The sequence below is a fragment of the Humulus lupulus genome, chromosome 3 (assembly GCF_963169125.1).
Source record: "Humulus lupulus chromosome 3, drHumLupu1.1, whole genome shotgun sequence".
Classification (NCBI taxonomy): Eukaryota; Viridiplantae; Streptophyta; class Magnoliopsida; order Rosales; family Cannabaceae; genus Humulus; species Humulus lupulus.
Window position 1 is genome coordinate 172,484,216 of NC_084795.1, and position 16,892 is coordinate 172,501,107.

The window sequence follows — 16,892 nt, forward strand, 5'->3', positions numbered from 1 at the left end:
ACAATTAGAATAGCCACCTTACCCTCTTTTGAATGTTTGTAAAACATTGTGTGATCTGATTGACTTTGAGTGTATCCATAACGCTTTAACACCTTCCCAAAGCGTTCAAACCAGACTCTCGAAGACTGCTTGAGTCCGTATAAGAACTTTCTCAGTTTGCAAACTTTTCCTGCTCCAAAGTGATTTTTGAATCTAGATGGAAGACTCATAAACACTTCTTCTTCTAGGTCTCCATTAAGAAAGACATTTTTTTACATCTAACTAGTGTAAAGACCAATTAGAGTTAACTGCTAGAGACAATAACACACAAATAGAATTAATTTTAGCAACTGGGGCAAATGTTTCTTGATAATCTATTCCATATGTTTGAGTAAATCCATTTGCTACTAGCCTAGCTTTATACCTCTCAACACTTCCATCAACTTTGCTTTTTATTGTAAACACCCATTTACACCCTACAATTTTCTTTCCCTCGGCAACTCTACAATTTCCCAAGTACCATTCTTTTTTAGAGCATCCATTTCCTCAAGCACTGCAAGCCTCCAACTCGGTTCATCTAGAGCTTCCTGAACATTCCTAGGCACAACCAGTTCTGAAATTTTAATAGTAAATGCTTTATAGGATTCAGAAAGGTGATTGTAGGATAGATATTTGGCAATAGGATGTTTGGTACAAGCACGGGTTCCTTTTCTAAGAGCAATGGGAAGATTATCTAATTCGAGATTTCCTGGGGCTAATTCTGGGGTAAGCTCAAAAGCAGAATTAGAATTTGAAGTATGTTGAGATGGCTGAATAATATGTGGGATTGAATCGGAAATAGGAATAGAAGGAGAATTACCTGGAATACTTGAAGAACCATTGTCCAGGGCTGGCAATTGACTAGGTGCAGAGATGATTACGGGGTCTCTACTTTTTTCAGCGACATTCTTCCTTGAATAAACCACAGGTTCATGATTGTTACGATTTTTAATCAAACGTACATTTTATTTTCTGACAAACCAATTTCATATTCAGTTTCAGTGGGATTAATTTCCTTAACAACAGTATCAAGTATAGTCTTAGGTAAAGGTTCAATAATTTCCCAAAAATTTGATTCCACTAAATTCTCCCCCTGAATTAAATTTTTTGAAAAATAAGGGATATTTTCCACAAAAGATACATCCATAGTTATGTGGATATGTTTAGTAATAGGATTAAACATTTATATCCTTTCTTATTAGGGTGATATCCCAAAAAAACACATTTTTTAGCTCTAGGATCTAACTTAAACCTAGACCGTTTAGGAATGTGGACATAGGCAGTACAACAAAAAAAATTCAAAGGTAAATTAGAATTAATCCTGGAATCGGGAAAGAATTTTTTTAAACTTTGTAATGGAGTAATGTAATGTAAAATTTTGGTGGGCATCCTATTTATCAAATAAGATGCAGTAAGAATGGCATCACCCCATAAATATTTTGGAATTTGCATATAAAACATCATAGCACGAGCTGTTTCTAGCAAATGTCTATTTTTCGTTCAGCTACACCATTTTGTTCAGGTGTATCTAGACAAGTAGACTGATGCAAAATGCCTGTCTTTCAAAAAAATTCCAAGGATTTTATTGAAATATTCAATTCCATTATCAGTTCTTAAAATGCTAATTTTTGTTTGAAATTGAGCTTCAATCATTTTGTAGAAATCTGAAAAAATCTGCTCAACTTCATTTTTTTCTTTCGTCAAATATACCCAACAAAGACAAGTATGGTCGTTTATAAAAATAACAAACCATTTTTTTCTAGAATTAGTGGTGACCTTAGAGGGTCCTCAAACATCACTATGAAAAAGATAAAAAGGTTTTGAAGAATGATAAAAAGTTTTAGTATAAGATTTACGTTGGCTTTTAGCCAATAGACAACTTTCACATTGAAAAGATAAATGATTCAACCATTTAAACAAAGATGGAAACAAATGTTTTAAATAAGAGAAACTAGGATGACCCAATCTATAATGCCAAACCATTATTTGATCATGAACAGAAAAAGAACTAGTGCTACTTAGCCCTTGAACAACTTTATTCTTAGAAATATTATCTTCAAAATAATAGAGACCATTAATCATCTTAGCACTGCCAATCGTCTTCCCCGAACTCTGATCCTGAAAAAGACAATGAGAATCATGGAAAATTACACAACAATTAGAATCTCTTGATAATTTACTCACAGATAGAAGGTTGCAGGTTAGATTAGGAACATGAAGAACAAATTTAAGATCTATTCCCTTGGACAATTTTATAACCTTTTCCTGCAATCGGTGAGAAATTACCGTCTACAATCCTAACTTTTTTTTTCACATGAGTAAGGTTTATAAGAATCAAACAAATTAGAAGAATTTTTCATATGATCAGAAGCTCCACAATTAATTATCCATGGAGCATAAGTTGGGAAAATACATTTTAAAGCATTTATTTCTTTACCTGATTGTGCAACAAAAGCATAAGGAATACCAGATGAAGACGAGGTGGATTTCAGCAGTGCATGAAGATGAGTCATCTGCTCCTTAGTGAAAGGAATAGCCTTGGCTTCATTGGCACTAGGAGTGCGACCAGATCTTTCAGCCTTACTCTTCCAATTTGCTGGTTTTTCATGGAGTTTCCAGCAAGTCTCACGAGTGTGGCGAGGTTTATTACAGAAATGACACCAAACACGAGGTTTCTCATCAGCTTTGGGTGGATACAAGGTGTTCCTACTTGTAGAATATGGTGAATGAAATTGTGTATATTATTCATGTAAATAACATATATTTATACAACACTAGCGAAACTAAATTAGGAAAGTAGGAGAGAAAATAGGAAATAAAATAATTACAATTGATCTTAATTTCTAGCTAATTTACAGCTAATATTCTAACACTCCCTCTCAAGCTGGAGCATAGATGTTAATCATGCCCAGCTTGTTACAAAGATAATCAACCTGCACCCCACTCAAAGCCTTTGTGAAAATGTCCCCTAATTGTTCTCCAGTCTTCACATATTCTGTGGAGATCAAGCCTTGTTGAATTTTCTCACGAACAAAATGACAATCAATCTCAATGTGCTTAGTTCACTCATGGAACACATACTTTGAGGCAATGTGAAGAGCAGCTTGATTATCACACCATAATCTTGTTGGTACTGAAGTCTTAAATCCTACTTCAATCAAAAGCTGATATATCCACATTATCTCACACACAGACTATGTCATAGCCCTATATTCTGATTCTGCACTGGATCTAGACACAACATTTTGCTTCTTACTCTTCCAAGAGACCAAATTGCCCCCAACAAAGACACAAGAACCTGAAGTGGATCTTCTATCCACCTTGGAACCAGCCCAATCTGCATCTGAGAAACACTCAATCTGGGTGTGCCCCTGATCTGTGTAAACAATACCTCGTCCGGGTGCCCCTTTCAAGTAACACAAAATTTGCTCTAATGCTGCCCAATGATGAATTGTTGGAGATAACATAAACTGACTGACAACACTAACTGAGAATGCAATGTCTAGATGAGTCACAGTAAGATAATTCAACTTTCCAACTAATCTGTGATACTTCTCAGGGTCTTCAAATTGTTCTCCATCACTCGTTAGGTGCACAACAGGATTCATTGGAGTACTACAAGGTTTTACTCTCAATTTTCCTGTCTCAGTTAACAAATCAAGTACATACTTCCTTTGAGATAGAAAAATACATTGTTTACTCCGAGTGACTTCAACTCCTAAGAAATACTTGAGCGCCCCCAAATCCTTCGTGTGAAACTGGGTATGAATGAACGATTTAAGGGATGAGATGCCTCTAGTATCATTTCCAATAATAACAATGTCATCCACATACACAACCAACAAAATAATACCGGCTGCTGATTTTTTATAGAACACAGAATGGTCAAACTTACTTTTCAACATACCAATTTTCTCAATAGCCTGACTAAATTTTCCAAACCAAGCACGAGCACTTTGTTTCAAACCATATAAAGATTTGCGAAGACGACAAACTCACCCTGACTCCCCCTGAGCAACAAACCCAGGAGGTTGCTCCATATACACCTCTTCCTGAAGATCTCCATGAATAAAAGCATTTTTGATATCGAGCTGATACAAAGGCCAATGATGAGTAGCTTCCATTGAAATGAACAACCGAAAAAATGTCAGTTTAGCAACAGGAGAAAAAGTATCACAATAGTCTACTCCATAGGTTTGAGTATAACCCTTAGCAACAAGACGGGCCTTTAATCGTGCAATTGTGTCATCTGGATTAACTTTAAATGTGAATACCCATTTGCACCCGATAGCCCGTTTTCCTGAAGGTAAATCAACCAAGTCCCAAGTACCATTCGCATCTAAAGCATTCATCTCTTCTAACATTGAATCATGCCAACCAGGATGAGATATGGCTTCACGAACAATTTTAGGAATCGAAATAGAATCAAGAGAAGCAATGAAGGAGCAAGAAGAAGAGGACAAATGATTATAAGAAACAAAAGAAGAAATAGGATAGTTACATTCGCGTTTACCTTTACATAGTGCAATGGGAAGATCATCGCTAGGATCCAGATTTGATGACGAAGAAGCAGATGCAAGACATGAAACAGTAGGTGGACGCCTGGAGTACACTTTGATAGGAGGCGGAGGAGGTGGAGGATGTGTAGGCATGTCAGGGGCTATGATCGAGGCAGATAGAGGAACAAGAGACTCGTCAGAACATAAGTCAGGCGCAGAAGATGTGATAGAATATACTAACAAATCATCATCCTCCCCCTGACGAGGAGGAGTAGGTGAAGACGAAAAATAAGGTGTATTTTCCACAAAAGTAACATCAATAGAAACAAGATATTTGTTAAGATCAGGAAAATAACACCTATACCCTTTCTGAAGATGAGAATAACCGAGAAAGACACACTTTAATGACTTAGGATCTAATTTAGTGACATGTGGATGAACACCTCGAGCAAAACAAACATTGCCAAATATCCAAGGAGCAACTGGAAACAATGACTTATTGGGAAAAAGAATTTTATATGGGATCTCACCATTAAGAACAGAGGATGGCATGCGATTGATAAGAAAACATGCTGTGGAAATGGCATCGGCCCAAAAAGGTTTAGGAACTTGCATTTGGAACAAGCGGGCTCGTGCAGTTTCAAGAAGGTGTTTGTTTTTACGTTCTGCTACACCATTTTAGGATGCATTATCAACACAAGAAGTTTCATGAAGCATGCCATAAGAGATCATATAAGATTGAAATTGAGCAGATGTATATTCTTTGGCATTATCACTTCGCAAAGTACGAAGAGAAACATTAAATTGATTTTGAATCTCAGCACAAAATATAGAAAACAACTCAGAACGATTTTTCATTAAATATAACCAAGTTACACGAGAATAATCATCCACAAAAGTAACAAAATACCTGAATCCAAGTTTAGACAAAATAGGAGAAGGACCCCAAACATCAGAATGAACTAACTCAAAAGGAACACTAGCACGTTTATTGACTCGAGGACTCAAACTAACACGATGATGTTTGGCAAACTGACACGACTCACAATATAATGAAGACACATTACTATATTGGGGACAAAGATTCTTGAACAAAGGAAGGGATGGATGACCCAAACGACAATGAGCTTCAAAAGCGGAAGCGACACTCGGACAAGCAATAGAGGTTGGTGGCAGTGGATCAAGAACATACAGGCCGCCAGATTCATGTCCTTTACCAATAGTATTCTTCGTCATAAGATCCCGAAATAGACAATGATTGGGAAAGAATGAGATGCAACAATTTAGATTACGAGTGAGTTTACTAACAGAAAGCAAATTAAAGGATAAATTAGGTGGCTGGTTTGCTACTGTCTGTCACGGTGGAATGCGATTTCTTTGGTACGATTTAGGGTTGGTGCGATTTGGGTTTGATTTCTTGCTTTGATACCAAGTCGACAAAAAGGTTTTTTCTGTTATTCTATTCCATATACACAACTGTGTATTTATCATGTACAAGAACCCTTTAACGGGAAAAAATCATATAATAAAAGCTGAATAAAAATACATATTAAAATCTCATAACTATTTCCTAAAATCATGGAACAATAACTGTAATTTCTATCCTACAGCTATACATGGATTATACACGCATTAGAGAAAAGATTTTCCTACATAATCAAAATAAGGCATCACATACTGGAAAATTTTATGAACTTGAAAAAAGAAACGAGTGAAAAAGAAAGTCAAACGAGAGTGAAGACGTACTTACAAATTGATTCTTGATCGAGGTTGTAAAAGAGGCGAAGAACAGCGAAGGTTGTAGAAATTGGGAGGTAAGTGTTGGAGGGATTTCTTAGAGGGAAGAAACTTGGAAGAGTTTCTGTAAAATTTTGGAGGGAAGCAAGAAAAGAAATTCGAATGCAAAAGGTGGTGAGACAGGTCTTGTTGATAAGCCTCCAATCCAAGCCGTGTACACTAGGAGACCCCGAAACACTTAGGTTCTTATGGTGTTAGTTGTACCTTGTTTTATTTAGTTTTATTCTATTTTATTAGTTAATCTAGTTTGCTGTTTTAGGGCTGAGTTGTATTTTTTGTATTTGGTCTTTCTTTTTCATAGCTGGCATTATATTGTTATATTGTAAAGGAACCGAAGCTATAAATAAGGCAGGGGTTTCATTTAGAAGGACAGCTTGTGATAGAGAGAACTAGACTTAGGAGAGAGCAGCCCTCTCAAAATATTATAATTGGAGATACTAGCATCTCGAAAGCTAGACTGTACTATTTCTCACCATTAATACAGAGGTTTTCTTTGAGGGATTTCATTCTTGGTGTTACTGTTTTGATAGAAAAAAATTCTATTCTCTAAGATTGTTCTATCAATTTGGTGCGGCGAGCTGCGAACATGGGACCTAAGAAGACCATGGAGAAGAGCGACTCTACTGCTGTGTTTGAGGAAGACTTGGAGACTTTGAAGACTGAGTTCTCTGCATTCAAGAATTCAATGGAGGAGATGGCAAATAAGATTCAACAATCTCAACATGAGTTCCAAGAAAATCTGCAGCAACAATTCAAAGCTCTTTTTGACATCCAAGAAAGATCAAGAACTCATCAAGAACCAAGGGAGGAGAGCAATGGCGCTACTGGTAGCCAGGAAAAAGGGAAGACCAAGAAGTCGGCAGTACCGATTGAACCCCAGCAGAGCGGATTGCAACCAGGTTTCAGGCGTAGCTATACATGAACATCTCCCACGATAGGATTCAAAGGCATTCGACATTAAGAAGGAGGATCCTTAGACTGGGACAGCAAGAGAATCGATTCCGCCTTGAAAATCGACTCAAAAAGTTGAAGATGCCAACCTTTGATGGAGAAAATCTGGATGGCTGGATAATGCAGGCAGAAAGGCTCTTTATTTTCCATGGTTACGAAGAAGAGGAGAAGATCGAGGTAGCTTTCATCTCATTCTCTGGCGACGCACTACTGTGGTACCAATATGAGAGCAACAAACATGACATACACAGCTGGGAAGAATTGAAAAGGATGCTACTTCGACATTTCAGAGATACCCAGGAAGGATCCCTGTACGATCAGTTTTTGACAGTGAAACAAGAGGGTTCCGTTTCAGAATACAAGAAGAACGTTATCAGGTTGCTGGCGCCATTAAAGAGTGTTGACCCAGCCGTGCAATTGAGCACTTTCATGAATGGATTACTCCCTTCTTTACGCGCAGAATTGCGAATCTTGAGACCAAGGAATGTAGATGAAGCCATGGATATAGTTTAGGATATAGAGGACAAGAATAGGGCTCAAAGGCAGCGATATTCAGCGACAAACAAGGCATCAACTTCAGAGACATTTCCAAAGGCAGAAAAACCAGCAGTTCGTCCTCATTTGGCGAATTCCACCACTGAAGTTAGGCGACTTACTGAATCTAAAATTCAGTACAAACGTCAAAAAGGATTGTGTTTTCGCTGCAATGAAAAATGGTCACCAGGCCATCGTTGTAAAAAGAGGGAATTGCAAATTATAATGGTGCCCAAGGTGATCGACGACACCATTTCAGACCCATAATCTGATGACGACAGCGAGAACAAGGCAGAAATGGACTCTACCAAAGTCCACGACAATGTGGAAGTGTCCTTCCAATCTGTGGCTGGATTGACATAATTCGACTATGAAACTCAAAGGGGAACTCAGCTCTACCACAGTGGTAATCCTCATTGACTCGGGGGATACTCACAATTTTATTTCCAAAGCCTTGGTCACTAAAATGAACACACCTATCACCAAGACAAAGGAGTACGGGATCACAATGGGAAATGGAGACTCAATGAAATGCGGCGGGGTTTGTAAAAATCTGAACATACATTTCCAAGGAGTGGACATTTGGGATGATTTCTTACCCTTACAACTAGGAAGTGTGGATATTATACTCGGATTACAGTGGCTGGCCACTCTTGGGCTGACTAAAACAAATTGGAAACTACAGACTATGGAGTTTCAGCTGGGCAAACGGACTGTCACAATCCACGGAGACCCATCTCTGGACCGCTCAATGGTGTCCCTAAAGAATATGGTGAAAACCCTACAAGTTGAGAAGCAAGGGGTTTTACTGGAGTTGAATTTTGTTGGCAAGGACGAGGCCCTTTCAGCCATGAAGGTACCTGAATTTTAGCATCTATTATTGATAAATATGCTGCTATTTTTAATATGCTTGCAGGCCTACCCCCGACGAGGACACACGAGCATGCCATCAACCTCCAGATGGGTTCTGCCCCCATTAGTGTATGTCCCTACAGAAACGCATACGCACAGAAATCTGAAATAGAGAAATTAATCTCTGAAATACTGGCAATCAGAATAATACAGCCGAGTATCAGCCCCTTCTCAAGTCCAATCCTCTTGGTCAAAAAGAAAGATGGTTCACGGAGATTTTGCGTTGACTACCGCGCTTTAAATAGAGCCATAATACCAGATAAGTATCCAATCCCTGTGATTGATGAATTACTTGATGAACTTAATGGTGCTGTAATATTTTCGAAATTGGATTTAAAATCAGGTTACCATCAAATCCGAGTGAGGCAGGAGGATGTGCACAAAACAGTGCTCCGAACACATGACGGCCACTACGAATTTCTAGTCATGTCATTCGGGTTGACCAACACTCCAGCCACTTTCCAGTCTCTAATGAATGACGTATTCCGACCCTATTTGCGCCAATTCATGCTGGTATTCTTTGATGATATTTTAGTGAATAGCAAGACGTTAGAACTCCATCTGCAACACTTATCTCAGGTTTTTGACCTCCTACAAAACCACTAGCTCGATGCCAACAGAAAAAAATGCTCTTCCGGACAGCCACAAGTGGAGTATCTCGGTCATATCATTTCTCAACAAGGAGTAGCAGCTAACCCAAAAAAAATAAAAGCCATGACGGAATGGCCACTGCCCAAGACAATCATGGCTCTCCGAGTCTTCTTAGGCCTTACCGAATACTGCCAAAAATTTGTAGCTAACTATGCTCGCATCGCACAACCACTAACAGACAAGCTGAAGAAGGATCAATTTTCATGGGGGACAGCCGCTGACTACGCTTTTCAACAACTCAAGGAGGCAATGACTAAAGTTCCCGTTCTAGCTCTACTGGATTTTTCCCAGCCATTTGTCATTGAAACGGATGCCTCAGGACACAGTTTGGGGGCTGTTTTGCTACAGAATCAGAAACCAATTGCTTATTACAACCAGGTTTAGGGGTACAAGCTCGAAGAAATCCCATTTACGAAAAGAAATTAATGGCCATTGTCTGTGCGGTAACTAAGTGGAGATCCTATTTGCTAGGAAGAAGGTTTATAGTAAGAACTGACCAACAAAGCCTCGGGTTCTTACTAGAACAGCAAGTAATTAGTTCGGAGTACCAAAAGTGGGTGTCGAAGCTCATGGGGATGGACTTTCAGATTAAGTATAAACCAGGAGCTCACAACAAAGTGGCCGATGCCTTGTCAAGACAAGTAGATGTGGCCTCCATTGACACAATGGTCACCACAGAATGGGAATTATGGCTAGAACTAGCAACAGAAATAGAAGTGAATTCAGTACTTAAATAGTTATGGGAAGACATCAAAACAGGCAGCAAGACCCACCATGGTTTTCACATTCACCATGGTTTACTTCACTACAAAACTCGCTTAGTTATTCCAAAGAAGTCCACTCTAATACCGAAGATACTAGCTGAGTTCCACAATACCCCTTTTAGTGGACATTCAGGGGAACTAAAGACTTATAAAAGAGTGGCTGCCGAACTCTTTTGGGAAGGACTCCGTGAAGATGTACACAAGTTTTTCCAAAGCTGTACCACATGTCAACAGAACAAGCTACTCACCACATCTCCAGCCGGCTTACTACAACCCTTAACACTTCCAGCTCAAGTTTGGGATGAGGTCACCATGGACTTTATTGAAGGACTTCCCAAATCTGAAGGGTGGGATACTATCCTAGTTGTGGTGGATAGGTTTTCTAAGTATGCACATTTCATAAGGCTCAAACATTCATTTTCAGCCCCTACAGTAGCTGATTCTTTCATGAAGGAAATAGTGCGTTTACATGGCATTCCTCAATCAATAGTTTCAGATCGGAAATTGATCTTCCTAAGCTTATTTTGGAGTCACCTATTCAAGCTACAAGGCACTACATTGAAGAAGAGCACTGCCTACCATCCACAAACCGACAGTCAATCCGAAGTGCTCAATCGATGTCTAGAAACATACCTACATTGCTTCTCGTATCAACAACCAAAACAGTGGTCAAAATGGTTAGCGTGGGCTGAATATTCCTACAACACTTCCTATCACTCTGCACTCAAAAGCACCCCATTCAAGGCTCTATATGGGAGGGACCCTCTTGTCCTATTACCCTACAAAAAAGGGACGACATTGGTGTCCTCAATGGATGAATTGTTGGAATCTCGGGATATCATCCTAGATGTTCTCAGAGCGCATCTCCTTCGTGCTCAACACCGCATGAAAATCCAAGCAGATACCAAACGAAATCCGCTGGAATTTTTAGTTGGGGACATGATCTATCTCAAACTCAGACCATATCGCCAACGTTCTCTTGCCAAACGTTCCAACGAGAAGCTATCTGCTCGCTATTATGGGCATTTTCCTATTGTCCAGCGCATTGGCACAGTAGCTTACAAGCTTCAACTCCCAAATCACGCCCGGATTCACCCGGTATTTCACGTGTCGCAGCTCCGTCGAGCCATTGGTGACGAACCAACCACTCCCACCATTCCGCCACAACTCACCGCTGACCTCGAGCTTCAAATAGAGCCTAAAGCAGTCCTTAATATCCATTTTGTTGCTGCCGACGCCATCCGTCCTTCTGAAGTACTCATCAAATGGAAGACTCTACCTAATTATGAAGCAACTTGGGAGCCATACCACACCATTCTCGAGCAATTTCCTTCTTTTCAACTTGAGGACAAGGTGAAGGTTTTTGGGAGGGGTATTGATAAGCCTCCAATCCAGGTCGTGTACACTAGGAGACCCCAAAACACTTAGGTTCTTATGGTGTTAGTTGTACCATGTTTTATTTAGTTTTATTATGTTTATTAGTTAATCTAGTTGGCTGTTTTAGGGCTGAGTTGTATTTTTTGTATTTGGTCTTTCTTTTTCATAGCTGGCATTATATTGTTATATTGTAAAGGGACCGAAGCCTATCAATAAGGCAGGGGTTTCATTTAGAAGGACAACTTGTGATATAGAGAACTAGACTTGGGAGAGAGCAACCCTCTCAAAAGGTTGTAATTGGAGATACTAGCATCTCGAAAGCTAGACTATGCTATTTCTCACCATTAATACAAAGGTTTTTTTTTAGGGATTTCATTCTTGGTGTCACTGTTTTGATAGAAAAAATTCTACTCTCTAAGATTGTTCTATCACTTGTTCTTCTATTTATACATCAAATTTGGGACAAATCTGAGCCGCACGATTAAAGCAGGAAGAGATTCGAGGTCAGAATTAAATAAATCAAAAGACGTTAAAAGGTTGACAAGACAACTGTCACAGTACTCGAAATCCGAACAGGCACCTATAACAAGCAGACACATGTCCCGTATTCGAGTGAGTGGGTGGACACGTTTTTTTTATAACAATAGCCGAAAAGCCCCTACTGTGCGTGTCAGAAGTGACATCATGCACGAGCAGGGGCTTTGGTATCAAATGTTCTACCCTAAAAACACAAACTCAATTATCTTGCTCGGGGTACAATTGACACGAAATAAATAATGGAGGCAAGACTTCAGAGACATCTTACTAACTCTACGTCAATCAGCTCAAGGCTATGTCACTGAATTCGGGACGGCCCAAGATCCTTTAAATCGTTTGAAGCGCGGATGACAAAGGTCAAAGTATCCAATGTCCAGAGTCTATATCGCATTCGCAAAGTCTGAGTATTGTCTGAATCAGTCCGTCCTGATTCGGTTACATCCAGTTTGAGTATGGCATCTAGCTCGAGATAGTTCAACGATGCACATGGAAGAATTCCTACAGACTCGAATAAGATTGACTCGTGGACTATGTGAATTTTAATCACTGAGCCACATAAAAGTTTCGTGAGTTTATATTTACGGTTTTTTATCAAGCTTAATCTCTCTAATCGGATTTCTTAATCCCAAACCGAATCAACACTGTATCATCTGGTTTTGGTCGTTCTGGGTCCACTCACAATTCTTCCAACATTTTTGGTCAATCAGGAAGAGGTCAATGCTGGAATCCTTATGCTGCCCCAACAAGGTCACCTCATGATGCTTCTGTTAGTCAATCTGGCTTTCGTGGTGGTGGAAACTCTAGTTCATATGGTGGTGGTAATGGTACCCCTGGTCCGTTTGGTGGAGGTCGACCATTTTGTCAATTGTGTTCCCGTCCAACCACTATGCTTCGAGATGTTATCAGCGACACAACCCGGAAAACCCAGGTTTTGGAGCTCCTCCACTGGACAAGTCTTCTTCTAGTGCTTCTGCCTTGATTGCTTCTACAGACTCTGTTAACGACCCAGACTCAGGTCCGATTCGAACAGCTTCACGTGGGTGATGGTGCTGGTCTGCCTATTCAAAATATAGGTAAGTCAGTTATACAGTCTCCTTATTCTTCCAAACCTCTTTATCTAAACCAAATTCTTCATGTTCCACATATCACAAAAAATCTTATCAGTGTCTCCCAATTTGCTAAGGATAATAATGTCTATTTTGAGTTTCACTCGAATTTCTGTTTTGTCGAGGATCAGGCCACTATTTTCCTAAGAGCTACTGCAGATGATATTATAAGTGAACAAGTAAAAATAAATATAAATAAATTTGACATGAGGCTAATATGTGTTAATGTCACATATGACATACAAAAGGTTGTACCTTGTAGGAATCTCATTTACAAAAATCACCCTTTTAATAATAATGCCTTTCATGATAAATAAGCAAACAAGATTTTACTTCGAACGGTATATCACTAATATATGCTTTTAAAGGGAATTTTATGTGCAATACTTTTGGGAATGCAGTTCAGATGGGTATTAAAGGAAAGTGATGAAGTTGTAATTTGGGTTTACCAGATTGAGAACTCATACATCCATCTTCCATCTTATATGTTTTTTCGCCAACTTCTGTATTTTGGTTGATTTTTTAAATGAGACATTTGTGTTGTTTATTCTTTGTTGTGCTCCATTTCAATTAGGAACAGATTTCTGATTAATGCATGAGACTTAGTTTTAGTTGTATTATACAACTCAACGAAAGTAAATCTCATTTGTATCTGAAATTGTGCCTTGTACAAAATACAGAATGTTATTACGTAATTTTGTGACTTCATGAAATACTGCATTAATGATATTTCTTGTTACTTTATTTTGAGCATGCAGCTTCATTGATGAATTCATTTGAAAATCGTCATTCCACTTTGCAACAAGCCTGCTCATTTGTTATTTTCTTTGACAAAAGAGAGAGGAGTGTTTGTCTTAAGTTTATTTGATCAAATTGGCACTGATTATTTCAATCTCGTTCTGTTTTTTAGATTTAAAAGATTGGTGAACTGTGACGTGGTTTTCTTGATTAGCAGGCAGCAAAGAAATCCTTTCAAAACACATTTGAGGAAAATGTTGCCCATCTTACTCATTTTGCATCATATTTAAGACGCAACTTTAGATAAATTTATGGAGTATTGTAATACTTTGGTTAATGCCACTCTTCTAACTTGTATGCATTGAGTTGAAGATGTATGCATGAGTGCTTGCAAATTACAAGGAGTCAAGGACTATCCCTCTCAAACTCCAACTTTATATACTCAAATCCCTATTGTATACAAAACACCATGTAATCAACAAAGCTTTTCCAATGTAAACATGTCACTTCTAATAATCTTTTTTCGATAAATTTTCTCCTTCGGTGGTAATTCCTACAAGTCTTTCTACCCAATTATAATTGTATCATATAAGATACTTGCTTATAAAGTGATTAATGAAATTGTGATTCTTGTTGATTTAATATAATGAAATTATGGCAATATTTTCTAGTCAATCACATTTATTTATTTTAGGTTCACATATTATTACTCAATGTAATTTACTAGTTCTAATAAATAAATTTAGCTTTATTTTATAAGAAAATTATTGTTTTTTTATTAAAAATATTTATTTCATTTTTATTTTATATTGTCAATTTGTTTTTAATTAAGGAAAACTTGATGCTTTATGCATAATAAGATACCTTATTTTTTGGTATTCCAACTTTAAAGATTATGACAAAAGTATGACATTTTGGAACAATTGGACAAGATTTCCCTCTCTCGTTCTCTCTCCCTCTCGTTCAACTTCTATATCAAACTCTCTCCTTTCCTCTATAACCACAGCACCACCACCACCATCTCCCCACGGCAGCAGAGTACACCACCTCTCCACACTGCCATTGCCATTAATGCCTCCACCACCATTGAAGCCCTACCTCCTACCACTATTAAAGCTCTTTCATCATTTTTTTTTAATTTTAATGATGATAAATTTCATCCAAAACTTAAATTAAAGGAAAGATTCCCCTATGATATTAATTTATTGATTTTGAACACCTATGAACAAGATTTTTTTTTGTTTTTTTTTGTGTTTTTTTTTTCAAATATAAAACTTAAAAATTTGCAGAAAAACTATGTCTAACGATGCCTAATAATGCATTAACGATGCAATTGTGATGTGGCCTTAAAAACATGATTTTTAGGCCAAAATGATGCTTAACGATGCATTTGCGATGTTGGACTTCCTAACGATGCATTAACGATGCGTTTGCGATGGCGGCTTGAACGCGTGGTTTTTAGGCCAAAACGATGCTTAACAATGCGTTTGCGATGATGGCTTCCTAACGATGCATTAACGATGTGTTTGCGATGGTGGCTTGAAACATCTTTTTAGGCCAAATGATGTCTAACGATGCATTAATGATGCAATAATGATGCATTTGCGATGGTGTCTTCAAACATAATTTTTTTGGCCAAAACGATGCATTTGCAATGGTGACTTCCTAACGATGCACTAATAATGCAATAACAATGTGTTTGTGATGGTGGCTTGAAAACATGGTTTTGGCCTAAAAATAATGATAACGATGATTTTCAAGCCACCATCGCAAACGTATGGTTAGTGCATCGATATTGCATCGGTAATGCATTGTTAGGAAACCACAATCGCAAATATATCATTACTGCATCGTTAAAAAACATTGTTTTGGCCTAAAAATCATGTTTTCAATGCACCATCGCAAATGCATCGTTATACATTGTTTGGCCTAAGAACAGGTTTCAAGCCACAATCGCAAACACATTGTTAATGCATCGTTAGGAAGCCACCATCCTAAACGCATCGTTAATGCATCGTTAAGCATCGTTTTTGCCTAAAAACCAAGTTTTTAACACTCTTTCGCAATTGCATCGTTAGACTTCATTTTTCTGCAAATTTTTAAGTTTTATATTTGAAAAAAAACGCAATTAAAACAAAAAAAACTAGTACATAAGTGTTCAAAATCAATAAATTAATGTCTTAGGTGAATCTTTCCTTTGATTTAAGTTTTGGATCAAATTTATCATCATTAAAATTAAAAAAGTTAGAGCTTTAATAGTGGTAGGAGGTGGGGCTTCAATGGTGGTGTAGGCGTTAATGGTAGTGGCAGCATAAAGAGGTGGTGTGCTCTGCTGCCATGAGGAGATGGTGGTGGTGGTGGTGTCGTGGTTATAGAGAAAGGGAGAGAGATTGAGAGAGAAGTCGAGCAAGACGAAGGGAGAGAACGAGAGAGGGCAATCTTGTCCAATTATTCCAAAATATCGTACTTTTGTCATAATTTTTAAAGTTGGAATACCCAAATATAAGGTATCTTATGATGCATAAAACATCATCGTAATGTCAGGTGTGTGAGTCAGATTCAAGTCGATTTTATAGGACTCAAATTGTCCCCACTTAAATGATGTCTATCAACTCATTGTCTTACTCTTCAACAAATGAAATTTAGAAGCAAATGGTCCAAAAAAACTACTGATTTTATAGCATGTTAAATGGCCCAAGCATGTTTATTTAAGAATTTTTTTTCATTAATATATATTTTTTTTTATTTTTAAGCGGTCTTTTTTTATTTTCAAAAATATAACTTTGTATTTGCTGCAAAAGAATATATAACTTTGTTTTTTTTTAAAAAAAATAAGTAAAAATATGGTCATGATAATTTGTTTCCCATCAATTTTACGGTTTTTCCATAAAAGTTTATGTTTTCTAAAAAAAATAGTTGGTCTTTTAAAAATTAGTTGATGTGGTTGATATTCCTTTTTTTTCAAGAGATAATAGTGGCAAAAGTACCCAAAGTTTGGATTTTGTACG

General features: G+C 37.8%; 1 pseudogene; it reads left to right on the forward strand.

The window, feature by feature from the left end:
- The window catches only part of LOC133823274 (pentatricopeptide repeat-containing protein At5g39680-like), a 46,895-nt pseudogene extending 32,359 nt beyond the window's left edge, over nucleotides 1–14,536 (forward strand).
- The last annotated feature ends 2,356 nt before the right edge of the window (nucleotides 14,537–16,892 follow it).